This window comes from Dipodomys merriami, unplaced genomic scaffold (genome assembly GCF_024711535.1).
Source record: "Dipodomys merriami isolate MVZ:Mamm:240054 unplaced genomic scaffold, mDipMer1.0.p SCAF_80, whole genome shotgun sequence".
NCBI lineage: Eukaryota > Metazoa > Chordata > Mammalia > Rodentia > Heteromyidae > Dipodomys > Dipodomys merriami.
In genome coordinates, this window is record NW_027206402.1 from 3359566 (window position 1) to 3374596 (window position 15031).

Consider the following 15031-nt stretch of genomic DNA (forward strand, 5'->3'; position numbering starts at 1 on the left):
TCAGCCTAACCCTCAGCCGAAAGCCTATCCCTAACCCTGACCCTCAGAGTCACCCTCACCCTAACCCTAACCCTAAGCCTCACCCTCACCCTAAACCTCACCCTAAACCTAACGCAAACCCTCAAACCAACCCTCACCCTCACCATAAACATCACCGTAACCCTAACACTCACCCTAATCCGCACCATAAACCTCACCCTCACCCTAACGCTAACCGTCACCTTCACCCTAACACTAACCCTCAAACTAACCCTCAACCTCACCCTCACCCTAAACCTAACCCTAATGCTCACACTCAACATAACCCTAACCCTCACTCTCACCCTCACCATCAGCTTAAACCTAAGCCTAACAATAACCCAAACCCTAACCCTCACACTCACCCTCACCCTAAAGCTAACCCTAACCCTAATCCTAACCCTCTCACTCACCCTCACACTCACCCTAACCCTAACCCAAACTCTCAACCTAAACATCACCCTAAACCTAACCTTCACCCTAACCCTTAGCCTAACCCTCAACTTAACCCTAACCCTCATTCTCACCCTCACCCACAGGCTCACCCTACACCTAATCCTAACCCTAGCCCTCCCTCTCCCCCTCAACATAACCCTACCCCTAACGCTAACCCTCACCCTAAACCTAACCTCCAACCTAACCCTAACCCTAACCCTAACGCTAACCCTCAACCTAACCCTAACCCTAACCCTCACGCTCACAGTCACCTTCAGCCTAATTCTAAACCTAAGCCTAACCCTATCCCTAATCCTCACACTCACCATCACCCTAAACCTAACCCTGAGTCTCACCCTCACCCTCAACCTCACCCTAACACTAACACAAACCCTCAACTGAATCCTCACCCTCACCCTCACCCTCACCCTAACCCTAACCCTAACCCTCACACTCACCATAACCCTCACCCTAAACCTTACCCTCACCCTAACCGTCATCACAACCTTCACCCAATCCCTAACCCTAACCCTCAACCTAACCCTTACACTCACTCTAACACTAAGCCTAACCCTAACACTAACTCTCACACTAATCCTCACCCTAAATATCACACTATCATTAACCCTAATCCTAAAACTAACCCTCACCCTCACCCTCAACCTAACCAACAGCTTAAGCCTAACCCTAACCTTAACCCTCAGCGTCACCCTCACCCTAACCCTAACCCTAAGCCTCACCCTCACCCCCAACCTCAACCTAAAACTAATGCAAACCCTCAAACCAACCCTCACCCTCACCATAAACATCAGGGTAACCCTAACACTCACCCTAATCTGCACCATAACCCTAACCCTCACCCTAACGCTAACCCTCACCGTCACCCTAACCCGAACAGTCACCCTAACCCTAACTCTCACCCTCATCTAAGCTTCACCCTAACCCAAACCCTAACCCTCAAACACACCCTCACCCTAAACCTAACGCTAACCCTCACCTAAACCCTAAGACTCACCCCAACACTTACCTCACCCTAACCCCAACCCTAATACTAACCCTCAAGCTCACAGTCACTCTCAGCCTAACCCGAAAACTAAGCCTAACCCTATCCCTAAACCTCACACTCAACCTCACCCTAACACTAACACAAACCCTCAACTGAACCCTCACCCTCACCCTCACCATAAGCCTCACCCTCACCCTAAACATCACCCTAAACCTAACCCTCACCCTTATCCTCACCTTAGCTCTAAACCTCATACTAACCCTAAACCTCACCCTAAACCTGATCTTCAACCTAACCCTTACCCCCACCCTAACACTAAGTGTAAACCTAACATGAACCCTCACAGTAACCCTAAACCTCACCCTAAACCTAACCCTCACACTATCCCTAACCCTCACCCTAACCCTAATCCTAACCCTGACCCGAACTCTAAACATCACCCTCACCCTCACACTCAGCCTAACCCTCAGCCTAAAGCCTAACCCTAACCCTAACCCTCACAATCACCCTCACCCTAACCCTAACTCTAAGCCTCACCCTCACCCTCAACCTCACCCTAAACCTAATGCAAACCCTCAAACCAACCTCACGATTACCCTAAACATCACCCTCACCTTAACCCTCACCCTAATCCGCACCAGAACCCTAACCCTCACCATAACGCTAATCCTCACCCTCACCCTAACCCTAACCCTCACCCTAACCCTAACCCTCACCCTCATCTAACCCTCACCCTAACCCAAACCCTAACCCTCACCCTAACCCTCAACCTCACCCTCACCCTAAACCTAACCCTAATGCTCACACTCAACATAACACTAACCCTCACACTCACCCTCACCCTCAGCTTAAACCTAAGCCTAACAATAACCTGAAACCTAACCCTCACACTCACCCTTACCCTAAACCTATCCCTGGCACTAATCCTAACCCTCTCACTCACCCTCACACTCACCCTAACCCTAACCCAAACCCTCAACCTAAACATCACACTAAACTTAACCCTCACCCTAACCCTTAGCTTAACCCTCACCCTAACCCTAACCCTCACCCTCACCCTCACCCTCAGGCTCACCTTAAACCTAATCCTAACCCTCACCCTCACGCTCAACCTAACCCTTATCCTAACGCTAACCCTCACCCTAACCCTAACCTCCAACCTAACCCTAACCCTAAACCTAACGCTAACACTCACCCAAACCCTAATACTCACCCGAACACTTACCCTCACCCAAACCCCAACCCTAATGCTCACCATAACCCTAAACCTCAGGCTTATAGTCACCCTCAGCCTAACCCTAAACCTAAGCCTAACCCTATCCCTAAACCTCACACTCACCCTCACCCTAAACCTAACCCTAAGTCTCAATCTCACCCTAACCTTAACAAAAACCCTCAAACTAAACATCACCCTAAACCTAACCATAACCCTAAACCTTAGCCTAACCATCACCCTAACCCTAACCCTCAACCTCACCCTCACCCACAGGCTCACCCTCAACGTAATCCTAACCCTAACCCTCACCCTCAACCTAACCCTCACCCTAACTCTAACCCTCAACCTAAACCTAACCCTCACGCTCACAGTCACCCTCAGCCTAACCTTAAACCTAAGCCTAACCCTATCCCTAATCCTCACATTCACCATCACCCTAAACCTAACCCTAAGTCTCACCTTCACCCTCAACCTCACCCTAACCCTAACCCAAACCCACAACTGAACCCTCACCTTCACCCTCACCCTAATACTCACTCTCACCCTAAACATCACCCTAACCCTAACCCTCACCATTGCCCTCACCTTAGCCCTAAACCACATACTACCTCTAAACCTCACCATAAACCTAACCCTCAACCTAACCCTTAATCTTACTCTAACACTAAGCCTAAACCTAACATGAAACCTCACAGTAACAGTAAACCTCACCCTAACCCTAACCCTCACCCTAAACCTAACACTACCCCTCACCCTAACCCTCACTCTGACCCTAAACCCAACCCTAACCCTAAACCTCACCATCATCCTAACACTCACCCAACCCTAACCCTCACCCCAGCCCTAACCCTCATACTCTACCGAACCCTCAGCCTCACTCTAACAGTTACCCTCATCCTCACCCTAACCCTCACCCTAACCCTAACCCTATCAGTCACGCTCACCCTCACCCTCACACTCAGCCTAACTCTAAACATATACCTCACCCAAACCCTCAACTTAACCCTAAACCTAACCCTCACCTTCACCCTAACCTTAACCCTCACTGACAACCTAGCATTCACCCTAAACCTAGTCCAAACCCTAACCCTCACCCTAACACTCACCCTTACCCTCACCCTAACCCTCACCCTCACCCTAACCCTAACCGTAACCCTACCCCTAATCCTCACCCTACCCTAACCCTAACCCTCACCCTAAACTTTAACCTTACCCCCACCCTAACCCTCACATTAACTCTAACCCTCAACCTAACCCTAACCCTAACCATCACCCTCATGCTCACCCTCAGTCTAACTTTAAACATAACCCTACTCCTAACACTAACCTTCACCTTTACCCTCACACTAACCCTAACCCTAAACCTAAACCTAATCCTAACCCTCACACTCACACTCTCCCTCACCCTAAGCCTCACTGTCACCCTCACGCTCACCTTCACCCTAAACCTAACCCTCACCTAAAACCTATCCCTCACCCTAACAATAAACCTCACAATCACCCTCACTCTCACCTCACCCTAACCCTAAACCTAACCCTAACCCTAACCCTAAACCTACCCTAAACCTTATGTAACTCTAACCCTCTCACGCTAAACCTCACGCTAACACTTACTCTCAGCATAATTCTAACCCTACCCCTAACCCTCGCACTGACCCTATCCCTTAACCTAACCCTAACCCTAACCATAACCTTCACCCTAACCCTCACCCTAACCCTCACCCTAACCCTAAACCTCATCCTAAACCTCACCCTAACCCTAAATCTATCCCTAACCCTAAAGCTAACCCTAATGCTCAATCTAACTGTAACCGTACCCCTCAAACTAACTCTCATCTTTTTTTTTTTTTGTCGGTCGTGGGGCTTGAACTCTGGGCCTGGGCGCTGTCCCTCTGCTCTTCAGCTCAAGGCGAGCGCTCTACCACTTGAGCTACAGCGCCACTTCCGGTTTTCTGGTGGTTTATTGGAGATAGGAGTCTCACGGTCTCTCCTGCCCGGGCTGGCTTTGAACCGCGATCCTCAGATCTCAGCCTCCTGATTAGCTAGGATTACAGGCGTGAGCCACCAGCGCCCGGCCTAACTCTCATCTTAAACTTAACCCTAACCCAAACCCTTACATTAACACTAACCCTAACACTCAACCTAACCCTAATCCTCACCCACACCCTCAGCCACATCCTCAGCCTAAACCTAACCCTAACCCTAACCCTAACCTTAATCCTCACCCGCATCCTAACTCTAACCCTAACCTTCACTCTCACCCTCACCCCCACCCTCACCATAACCCTAACCCGAACCTTAAACCGAACCCTCACCCTAACCCTCATCCTAACCTTCTCCCTAACCCTCATCCTAACCCTAACACTAACCCTCACCCTAAACCTAAACCTCAATGTAAACATTACCCTCAACCTAACACTAAGCCTAACCCTAACACTAACCCTCACTAACCCTAAACCTCACCCTAACCCTAACCCTCACCCTAACTTAACCCTAACACTCAACCTAACCCTCAACCTATCCCTTAATCGCACCCTAAACCTAACCCTAACACTAACCCTCAACCTCACCCTAAACCTCACCTTAACCCTAACCCTAACACTAACTCTCAACCTCACCCTCAACCTCACCCTAACCGAACCCTCACCCCAACACTTACCGTCACCAAAACCCTCACTCTAATGCTAACCGTAACGCTAAACCTCACCTCACCCGCAACCTCACCTTAACCGTAAACCTAACCCTAACCCTAACAATAAACCTAACCCTAACCCTAAACCTAATCCTTACCCTAACCCACACCATCACCCTCACCTTCACCCTAAACCGAACCCTAATCCTCTCCATAACCCTAAACCTCTCCCTAAACCTAACCCTGACACTCACCCTAACCCTCACCCTAAAACTTACCCTCACCCTAACCCTCAGCCTAACCCTAAACCTAACTCTAACCCTCACCTTAACCTTCAACCTAAACCCAAACGTAACTTTAACCCTCAAACTAACCCTGAACCTCACCATAACCCTAACCCTGTCCCTCATCGTAACCATCATCCTAACCCTCACCCTAACCCTAAATCTAACCCTAAAACTTACCCGCACCCTAACACTCACCCTCACACTCACCCTAAGCCTCACCCTCACACCCACCCTAACCATCACCCTATCCCTAACCCTCACCCTAACCCTAAGATTAACACTCACCCTAATCATAACCCTCACCCTCACCCTCACCCTCAGCCTAAACCTAACCCTAATCCTAACTCTAACTCTAACTCTCACCCTAACACTTACCCTAACAATCACCCTAACCCTAACCCTTATGCTCACACTCAACATAACGCTAAGCCTCATACTCACCCTCACCCTCAGCTTAAACCTAAGCCTAACAATAAAGCTAACCCTAACCCTTACACTCACCCTCACCCTAAACCTAATCCTAACCCTAAACCTAACCCTTAACCTCACCCCCACCATAACACTCACCCTAACCCTCAACCTAACACTCACCCTCACCCTAACCATCAACCTATCCCTAACGGTCACCCTCACCCTAAGTCTAAGCCTCACAGTAACCCTAACCCTCACCCTCACCCTCACGCTCAGCCTAACCCGAACCCTAATCCTAACCCTAACCCTCACCTTAACCCTCACCCTAACTCTAATCCTAAAACTCACACTCACCCTAACCCTAACTCTCACACTCATCCTTACCCTCAGCCTAAACCTAAGCCTAATATTAACACTAACAATAACCCTCACACTCACCCTCACCCTGAACCTAAACCAAACCCTCAACCAAAACCTCACCCTCACTCTCACCCTAAACATCACCCTCACCCTAAACATCACACTAAAACTAAGCCTCACCGTAAGCCTTAGCCTAACCCTCACCCTAAACCTCACCCTCACCCTCAGGCTCACCCTAACCCCAATCCTAATCCTAACCCTCACACTCAACCTTATCCTCACCCTCACCCTAACTTTAACCCTAACAATAACCCTAACCCTAACCCTGAACCTAACCCTCAACCTAACCCTAAACCTCACGCTAACCCTCGCCCTCACCCTCACCCTCATCTTAAACCTAAGCCTAACCCTAACCCTCACCCTTACAGTCACCTTAACACAAGTCCTAACCCTAAACCTCACCCTAACAGTAACCCTAACCCTCACCCTTTCTTTATCCTCAACCTAAACCTAACCCTCACATTAACCTTTATGCTCACCCTAACCCTAACCCTACCCTTCACCCTAACCCTCACCCTAATTCTAACCTTAACCACTAACCTAACCCTCTCTCAAACCCTAACCCTAACCCTCACCCTCACCCTAACTCTCACCTAATCCTCACCCTAACCCTAACCTCTACCTAACCGAGACCCTCACCCTCAACCTCGCCCTCAACTTTAACCTAACACTCACCCTCACACTACCCCTCACCCTAACCCTACCCCTAATCCTAAACCTCAAACTCACCCTCACCCTCACCCTCAGCCTAACCCTAACTCTAAAGCTAATCCTAAACATAACCCTCAGCATAACCCTAACCATCACCCTAAACCCTTACCCTCACCCTCACCCTAACCCTAACTATAAACCTCACACTAAACCTAACCCTCACCCTAAACCTAACCCTAACCCTCACCGTATCCCTCACCCTAAACCTAACCCTAACCCTCACCCTAACCCTAATCATCATCCTAATCTAGCCATCACCCTAACCCTCACCCACACCCTAAACCTGACCCTCACCCCACCCTCAAATTAACACTAAGGCTAACTCTCACCCTAACCCTAACTCTTACCCTAAAATTAACCCTCACCCTATCCCTCAACCTAACCCTAACCCTAAGCATCACCCTCACTCTCACCTTAACCAGAACCCTAATCCTAACCCTCAACCTAAACCTAACCCTCACCCTAACCCTAACCCTCACCCTAAAAGTTACAATCACTCTAACAGTAACCCTAACCCTAACACTAAGCCTCACAGTAACCCTAACAATTACCCTAAGCCTAACATTAACCCTGACCCTAACCCTCAACCTCACCCGAAACCTAACCCTAACCCTAACCCACACCCTCACCCTCACCATCATCCTCACCCTCACCCTATATCTGACCCTAACAATAACCCTAACCCTAACCCTAAACCTAACCCTCACCCTAACCCTCACCCTCACTCTAACCCTCATCCTCACCATCACCCTAACCTTAACCATAAGCCTAACACTAACCCTCACCCTCACCCTCACTTTAACACTAAAGCTAACTCTAACCCTCACCCTAACAGTAACCCTAACCCTCACCCAAACCCTAACCGTCACCCGACCTTTATCCTCACCCTATCCCTAACCTTCAAATTAATCCTAATGCTCACCCTAACCTTAACAGTACACCTCACGCGAACCCTCACCCTAACTCTAATCCTAACCCTAAACCTAACACTCATTTAAACTTAACCCTAATTGTCAACGTTACCCTAACCCTCACCATCACCCGAACTTTCACCCTAACCCTAACACTCACCCATACCCTAACCGTCAAGCTCACCCTAACCCTAACCCTCACCTAATCCTCACCCTAAACTTAACCATTATCTAACAAAGACCCTCACCCTCACCCTCACCCTAACCTTCACCCTAAGCCTCACCCTCACCCTATCCCTCACCCTAAATGTAACCTTAACTCTAAACCTTACCCTCATGCTCAGCCTTACACTAACCCTACCCGTAATCCTAAACCAAACCCTCAACCTGATCATAACACTCACCATTACCCTTAACCTCACCCGCACAATATCCCTAACCTTAACCCTCACACTAAACCTAACCCTCACCCTATACCTAACCCTACCCCTCACCCCAAACCTCAACCTAAACCTAACCCTAACCCTTACCCTAATGCTAACCCTCACCCTCACCCTAGCCCTCACCCTAATCCTAACCCTCATCTTAAACTTCACCCTCACACCACCCTCAAACTAACCTTAACCCTAACCCTCTCCCTAACCCTAACCCTAACCCGCACACTAGCCCTCACCTTAAACCTAACCCTAACCCTCCTCCTCACCCTAACCCTAACCTTAATCCTAACCCTAACCCTCACCCTAACACTAACCCTAACCCTAACCCTCACCCTTACCTTAACCCTCACCCTAACCCTTAACCTCATCCTCACACTAAACCTCACACTAAACCTAAACCTCACCCAAACTCTAACCCCAACCGTCACCCTGACCCTCACCCTCATGCTAACCCTAACCCTAAACCTCACCCTAACCCTAAAACTCACCCTAACCCTAAGCCTAACCCTCACCCACACCCAAACCTACTGCTACCTCTAACACTCACCCTAACCCTCACGCTATCACTTACCCACACCATAAACCTAAACATAACCCTCACCCTCACCCTCACCCTAAATCTCACCCTAAAATTAACCCTAACCGAAATACGAAACCCTAACCCTAACCTAAACCCTAAACCTCACCCGAAACCTTAACCCTAACCCTAAACCTAACCCTCAAGCTAAGTGTCACCCTATCCCTAACCCTATCCCAAACCCTAACCCTCACCCTAAACCTTATACTCACCCTCACCCTAACCCTAACCCTAACCCTAACGCTGACGCTTACAATAATTCTAACCCTCACCCTAAACCTCTTACCCCTCACCCTAACCCTCATCCTAACCCTAAACCTACCCAAAATCTATCCCTAACCCTAATCCTAACCCTAAACCTCACCCTCATCATAACTAACCCTAACCCTAACATTAACTCTCACCCTCACCCTAACCCTGACCCTCACACTAACCCTAACCATCACGCTAACCCTCAATCTAATCCTCAACACTAACCCTAACCGTAACCCTTACATTAACCCTAACCCTAAACATCACCAAAATCCTCAATAACCCTAAACCTAGTCCTAACCCTAACCCTTACCCTCACCCTAACCCTTACACTAACCCTAACCCTAAACATCACCAAAATCCTCAATAACCCTAAAATTAGTCCTAACCCTAACCCTTACCCTCACCCTAACCCTAACACTCACCCAACCCTAACCTTCACCCTAACACTAAGCCTAACCCTAACACAAACCCTCACACTAACCCTAACCCTCAGCCTAAACCTAACCCTCAACCTAAACCTAACCCTAACCCAAATCCTCACCCTCAACTTATCCCTCACACTAACCCTTTTTCTATCCCTAACCCTAACCCTAACCCTCACCCTTTCCGTAAATCTCACCATCACCAAAAACCTGACCCTTACCCTTACCTTAACCTCACCCTAACCCTCACACTTACACAAAACCTCAACCTAACCTAATAAAAACACTCACACTAAACCTCCCCCTAACCCTAATACTAACCCTAACACTCACCCTCACCCTAACCCTCACCCTAAACCTGAAACTCACTCTAACCCTAACGCCAAACCCACAACTTCACCCTAAACCTCAACCTAACCCTAACCCTCACCCTAATGCTTACCCTCACCCTAACCCTCACCCTAAAACTAACCCTAAGCTAACCATAAACCTCATCCTAACCCTCACCCTCAACCTATCACTAATCCACACCCTAACCCTCAGCCTAAACCTCACCCTAACCCTAACCTTAACCTTCAAACTAACCCTAACCCTCACCCTAAACTTAACCTTACCGCTCACCCTAACCCTAACCCTCATGCTCACCCTAAACCTAACCCTAACCCTATCCCACACCCTCAACCTCACCCTCATCCTCACCCTCACCCTAAACCTAATCCTAACAATAACCCTAATCGTAAACCTAACCCTCACCTTAACCCTAAACCTCAAGCTAACCCTCATCCTCACCCTCAACATCACCCTCAACTTAACCTTAAGCGTAACCCTAACCCTCACCCTCACCCTCAACTTAACACTAAAGCTAACCCTAACCCTCACCCTAACAGTAACCCTAACCCTCACTCTCACCCTAACCGTCACCCTAACATTATCCTCACCCTATCCATAACCCTCACATTAACCCTAATTCTCACCCTAACCTTAATAGTACCCCTCACTCAAACCCTCATCCTAAATCTAACCCTAACCCTAAACCTAATCCTCACCTAATGCTAAATCTCAACCTTACCCTAACACTCACCATCACCTGAACCCTCACCCTAAACCTAACACTCACTCACACCCTAACCCTAAAGCTCACCCTCACCCTCACCCTCACCTAATCCTTACCCTAACCCTAACCATTATCTAAAAAGACCCTCACCCTCACCTTCACCCTAACCCTCACCCTCACCCTAGCACTCACCCTAAACGTAACCCTACCGTAAACCTCACCCGCATTCTCACCTTCTTGCTCAGCCTTACCCTTAACCCTACCCCTAATCCTAACCCTAACCATCAACCCATCATAACCCTCACCATAACCCTTACCCCCACCCTCACATTATTCCTAACTGTAACGCTCTCACTAAAACTAAACCTCACTCTAAACCTAACCCTACCCCTCACCCCAAACCTCAACCTAAACCTAACCCTGACCCTCACCCTAATGCTAACCCTAACCCTCACCTTAGCCCTCACCCTAATCCTAACCATCATCCTAAACCTCACGCTCACACCACCCACAAACTAACCCTAACCTTAAGCCTAACCCTCACCCTAACCCTAACCTGCACCCTAGCACTCACCCTAACCCTAACCCTAACCATCCCCGTCACCCTAACCCTAAACCTAACCCTAACCCTCACCCTAACCCTCACCCTAACACTAACCCTAACCCTAACCCTCACCTTTACCTTAACCCTCACCCTAATCCTTAACTTCATCCTCACCCTAAACTTCACACTAAACCTAACCCTCACCCTAATTCTAACCCAAACCATCACCCTCACCCTCACCCTCTCGCTAACCCTAACCCTAACCCTCGCCCTCACCATCACCCAAACCCTACTAATAACTCTAACACTCACCCTAACCCTCACGCTATCACTTAAACACACCATAAACATAAACCTAACCCTAACCCTCACCCTCACCATAAACCTCACCTTAACCCTAACAGTAACCCAAACACGAAACCCTTAACCTAACCCTAAACTGAACCCGAACCTCACCAGAAACCTTAACCCTAAACCTAAACCAAACCCTCAAGCTAACAGTCACCCTAAACCTAACCCTATCCCTAACCCTAACCCTCACTCTAACCCGCACCCTAAACCATATCCTCACCCTCACCCTGACCCTAACCGTAATGCTAACCCTCACAATAAATCTAACCTCACTCTAAACCTAAACTTTCCCCTCACCCTAACCCTTATCCTAACCCTAAACCAAACCCAAAACCTCTCCCTAACCCTAATCCTACCCCTAACTCTCAACTTCATCCTCACCCTCAGCCTAACCCTAACCCTCACACTAACCCTAACCGTCAAGCCAACCGTCAACCTAATCCTCACACTAACCCTAACCCTAACCCGTACACTAACCCTAAACCTAAACCTCAACAAAACCCACAATTACCCTAAACCTAGACCTAACCTTAACCCTTACCCTCACCCTAAACCTAACCCTAACCATCACCCTAAACCTAACCCTCAACCTAAACCTTACCCTCACCTTAATACTAAACCTAAACCTAACACCAACACTCACACTAATCCTAACCCTCAGCCTAAACCTAACCCTCAAATTAAACCTAAACCTAACCCTAATCCTCACCCTCACCTTATCCCTCACACTAACCCTTTTCCTAACCCTAACTCTAACCCTCACACTAACCCTAACCTTCTCCCGTTCCGTAACCCTCACCCTCACCAAAAACCTCATCCTTACCCTTACCTTACCCTCACCCTAACCCTCACACTAACCCAAAACCTCACCCTGAACTAACCAAAACACTCACACTAAACCTCACCCTAACCCTAATGCTAACCCTAACACTCACCCTCACCCTAAACCTCAACCTAAACCTTCACCTCAACCAAACACTAACCCTAACCCTCAACCTCACCCTAAACCTCACCCTAAGCCTAACCCTAAACCTAACCCTTACCCTCACCCTAACCGTAAACCTAAGCTAACCTTTAACGTCACCCTAACCCCCACTCTCACCCTAACCCTAATCTAAACCCTAACCCTCAACCTAACCCTCATCCTAACCCTATCCCTAACCTTCACACTAATCCTAACCCTCACCCTAACCTTAACCCTACCCCTCACCCTAAACCTCATCCTAACCCTAACCCTAACCCTAACCCTAACCCTAAACCTCACACTAACCCTAACCCTCACCCTCAACGTAACCATAAACCTAACCCTAAACCTAAAAATAACCCTAATCCTAACCCTTATCCTAACCCTCACCTTCACCCTTATCCTAACCCTCACCTTCACCCTCACCATAACCCTAACCCTCACACTTAACCTAACCATCAACCTCACTTTAACCCTAAACCTAACCCTAAAATTTAGTCTCACCCTAACACTAAACCTAAACCTAAAACTAGCCATTACACTAACCCTAATCCTCAGCCTAACCCTAACCCTCAACCTAACTCTATTCCCAACCCTCAATCTCACCCTCACCCTAACCCTAACCCCAAACCAAACACTCACCCTAACCCTCACCCTTACTGTAAACCTAAACCTAACCCTCACCCTAACCCACAAGCTTACCATAATCCTAACCCTCACACTTAACATTACTCTCACCCTCAACCTAACCCTCACCCTAACCGTAACCCTCACACTAACCTTACGCTAACCCTCACACTAACCATAATGCTAACCCTAACTCTCACCCTGACCCTAAACCTCACCATAACCCGAAACCTCACCCTAAACCTATCCCTATCCCTAACCCTCAACCTAACCTTTACAATCAACCTAACACTAACACTAAGCCTCACACTAACAATAAACCTCACCCTAACTCTAACCTCACCCTAACCCTAACCCTCACCCTAACACTAACCCTAACCCTCACCCTCACCCTAACCTTTAACCTTACCCTCACCCTAATCCTCACAACAACCCTAACCCTAAGACTAATCGTTACCCTCTCCCTCAGGCTCACCCTCAGCCTAAATTTAAACCTAACCCTACTCTTAACCCTAACCCTCACCTTCACCCTCACACTAAACCTAACCCTAAAGCTAACTCTAAGCCTAACCCTCACAATCACCCTCACCCTCACCCTAAGCCTCAATGTCACCCTCACGCTCACCCACACCCTAAACCAAAGCCTAACCCTCACCCTAAACCCATCTCTCACCCTAACCATAAACCTCACAATGACCCTCACCCTCATCTCACCCTAACCATAAACCTAACCCTAACACTCACCCTAAACCTCACCCTAACCCTAATGCTAACTCTAACCCTCACACTTACCCTAAACCTCATGCTAACCCTTACGCTCACCGTAAATCTAACCCTGACCCTACCCCTCACCCTAACCCTAACCCTAACCCTAATCCTAACCCACATCCTAAACCTCACCCTAAACCTAAACCTATCCCTAACCCTAACGCTAAACCTAATGCTCACCATAACCCTCACCCTAAACTAATCCTAACCCTAACCCTCACCCTAGCCCTCACCCTTAACCTTAAACTAACCCTCATACAAACCATCACCCTAACTCTAACCCTCACCTTAACCTACTCCTACACCTCACCCTAACACTCACCTTCACCCTATCCCTATTCCTCACCCTAACCCTCACACTCACACTCACCCCCACCCTATTCCTAACCCTAAACCTCACCCTCACCCACACCCTAAACCTCACCCTCACCCTCACACGAACCCTAACCCTAACCCACACCCTAACCCTAACACTAAACCTAACCCTCACCCGAACCCTAAACCTAACCCTCACCCTCACACTCACCCTAACCCTAAACCTAAACCTAATGCTCACGCTAAATCTAACCCTAAACCTAATGGTAACCATAACCCTCACCCTCACCCTAACCCTCACCTTAACACTTTCCCTCTCCCTAACCCTCATCTTAACCCTCACCCTAACCCTAACCCTAATCATCACCCTAACCATAATCCTCAACCCCACCCTCACCCTAAGCCTAACCCTAAGACTAAGACTAACCCTAACCCTACCCCTCAGCCTAATGCTCACCCTAACCCTAATCCTAACTCTAATACTCACCCTTTCCCTAACCCTAACCGTAACCCTCACCTTCACCCTAGACCTGACCCTAACCCCAAACCTAACCCTCACCATAACCCTAACACTAATGCTAACCATAAACCTCACCATCAATCTAACCCTCAACCTGACCCTTACTGTCCGCCTAACCCTAACACTCACCCTCACCCTAACCCTCACACT